Source organism: Punica granatum, chromosome 1, assembly GCF_007655135.1.
Source record: "Punica granatum isolate Tunisia-2019 chromosome 1, ASM765513v2, whole genome shotgun sequence".
Classification (NCBI taxonomy): Eukaryota; Viridiplantae; Streptophyta; class Magnoliopsida; order Myrtales; family Lythraceae; genus Punica; species Punica granatum.
Genome location: NC_045127.1, coordinates 49,637,169 through 49,640,296, shown reverse-complemented (window position 1 = coordinate 49,640,296; position 3,128 = coordinate 49,637,169). Strand labels below are relative to the sequence as shown.

The 3,128-nt window shown below is 43.6% G+C and overlaps 1 pseudogene; it reads right to left on the bottom strand.

The window, feature by feature from the left end:
* Window positions 1-858: 858 nt before the first annotated feature.
* LOC116207323 lies at window positions 859-2,917 on the bottom strand (annotated as a pseudogene).
* Window positions 2,918-3,128: the final 211 nt, after the last annotated feature.

The following is a 3,128-nucleotide window of genomic DNA, read 5'->3' as shown; positions in this document are numbered from 1 at the left end:
GAGAGGACGCCGGTGACGGTTCTGGACACCGCTGAAGCTTCGCCATGGCCGATCTGGGCCTCACCGGAGTTAAAATGGTCGGGATCGGGGAGATTTTATGGTTTTCCAGCGAGGATTCCGAATTTGTCCGATTTGCCAAAATTCGCCAAAACGAGAGCAAATTTCCCGTTTTCTCTTGCTGGGTTCCGTCCCCCCCTTTTACGAATTGTCTTTCTGTCCATTTAATTGCAATTTCTTCCCTTTTTTGTTAAGATTTCGGCCGATTTTGGGGGAAATCGCGGATATCCGCGATTTTCCTATTCTGGGCCGGCGGGATCACGGGTAGCCGGTGAGCGCTGCCCGGCCCTGCCTTAAATTTTTTTTTTAAGAAAAAGTAATAAATTGGAAAAATGACGATTTTGCCCCCCCCGGAGCCGATGGATCGAAATTGGGTGCTGACAGGTACATAAAGGGGTAAATTGCACTGGTGGCCCAAAAAATTTTACAAATGTTTCAATATGGTACAAAAAGGTTTTTTTGCTACTTGACGATACAAAATGTTTCAAAGTTGTTTCAGTATAGTATAAACCGTCATCTCGCCATTGACGCCGTCAAGCCAACCCGGTTTTTGTGGGACGTTACATGATGGTGCAAAATGTTTTGAAATTGTAACTTAATAGTATAAAATGTTTTATGTAAGTTACATGATGGTGCAAATTTTACAGATCTTGTAAAGGACGGCTTTACGGCGTCAATGGCGAGATGACGGTTTGTACTATACTGAAATAACTTTGAAACATTTTGTACCATCAAGTAGTAAAAAAATTTTTTTGTACTATATTGAAATATTTGTAAAACTTTTTGGACTATCAGTGCAGTTTACGGTACATAAAGACGTGAAGGCAGGCGGTGTTTGACACATACGACCAACAGATTGGCTAGCGACAAATCGCGATCCGATTTTTCGAGGCTGATTTTTGATAGCTCTGGCGGCTTCATCCACAAAAACTCCTGAACAATCCTTGCAAGCGGCATTACCGTCATAACTGTCCCAAGCGTTATCCTGATACAGCCTCGGCGCCCTGTGCTAAAGGATATGAACCTCAGCTTAGGCTCCGTGAGCAAAACCTCCTTGGGGGAGCCATTGCACCTATTTGCATCGCCTCCAGTAAAGAGGTGCCTCTCCGGTCTTAATTCCAGTGGCCTGTCCCAGACTTTAGGATTTTTGCCTAGTCCTCTTTGGCTTAGAATATCGTGGCTTCCCTTCGGCATACGATAGCCCGCAACGACGGTCTCGGATAAGGACAGATGCGGGGGGTTGAAGGAATGTAGTGGGTGAAGCCTAAAGGCTTCCCTAGCGCATGCCTTGATGTAGTTAAGGTTAGGAATGTCTTGTTCCTGGACAAGTCTCTCTTTTCCCACAACCTTGTCTACTTCTTCGTCTGCCTTGTTGAGGATCTCTGCCATGGCCCATTCCACTGCATTTGCTGGATTATCAATTCCCGCGATCATGATCTCCTGCAATAATAATATCTAATATATATGATTGCCTGCGACTCCAGCTACGTATCTATACACATAGTCTTTACTTCAATAGATTCACACTCTTTCGGAAGAGTTAAAATAACAATATATACGCACATACCCTTATCAATTAGTTGTCACGTTTCGATTCCACTCAAATACTGGACCATAATTTTAGTTATTAATTGACATTAAAATATGCTTCGCTTTTCTGAACGTCCTAATGTGCTTGCATGTTGCAAGCAAATCAAGAACGTAACCGTCATTCAACTGTTCGAGCAAGAGAAAAATGACATGAAGTAACTGATTTGCTAAATTCTATATCGTACCAAGGTATGTGCTATAATCTCTTCCGGTGTAAGCAGCGGCTACTCCCGTGCGTTCTTAAGTGAAACCGGAACATCAAGCAGGCCCAGAGGGCTCAATCTTTCCCAACTCGTTTTCCGCTAGGAAGTTGCGACCGTCGTCCTCGCTCCATTTTTGGATCCTCTCTCTTATTATAGGCTCATGGTACTTAAGAATGGTCTCATGAACTTCCTTAATAATCTTTTCATGGCCGTCTAAATCAAGCCCTGCCAAGTAAGGTAAGGAGTCTGACATGCAGAATGCATAGAGGTACCTAAGCGCCTCGAAGAGAGCTTCCACACGCTCCTCTTCCCGGGATGTTGGAGCTCCATCATCAATGATCTTCTCTACAAAATATCTCTGATTGAACAATAATCTCCGCATCACATTCCCGGCATGCAGTTCTCAGGTTCACTCTCCCAAATTTTTGCTCCGACTGTATATGTACCTATTAGAAAAATGTACTTAATAAGTGACCACTAAGCAAATGTTCAAGCAAAAATTCGGCAACTGAGCAAAATGCAGTTCGTCAAATTATAGATATGTGTGTATATATATATATATAATTTACCTTACTAGGTTATCGCATTCCATGATTCTTTTATCATGGAACCACTGGTGCCTCGCCGGAGAAACGATTTCTGAGTTTAACACCTTCCTCATTTTCTTCCAAGTTTCTTCATAGGGTGATAAGATGGTGGTTTTATATCCGCCACTGAAGGTGCCAGCAGCCACAGACAATGGCCTCAATGCAAAAACGGCATCTTGCTTCTTCAGGAACTCTTGGGCAATCGCAGGGCAAGTCACTGGGATCACGTGGACATTCCCGAAGCGAAAGCATGCAATCTCAGTGTCCATCTCCTCCACCCAGCAAGAGGATTCACCTGAATGTCGTTTTTTGCCGTAGCATCTCAGGTATGCACCCGATGATTGGCCAGGGGACAGGCCCTGGGTGTAGCCGGGCCTTGATTAAGTGTTGGTTGTTAATAATTCTTAGATGCATGAGTTTTGCTACAAAACAGAGGAGGAATATTATGAAGGGTGGTGAAGCCGCGATAACGACAACCATTTTTTCTTGAAACAATGTAAAGAACCAACTAGAAAAAAGGGTGTGCAAGTGGAAGGGGGGTAAACAATGTAAGGGTGGGAAACAATGTAAACAATGTAAGGATGGTATACCGTATGGTTGGGGGGGTTACATTTTATAGTACCGTGCAAGGGGTATGGGACAGAGACAAAGGTCCCCTAGAAAAATGATGCACAGTTGTCAAAACATAGTT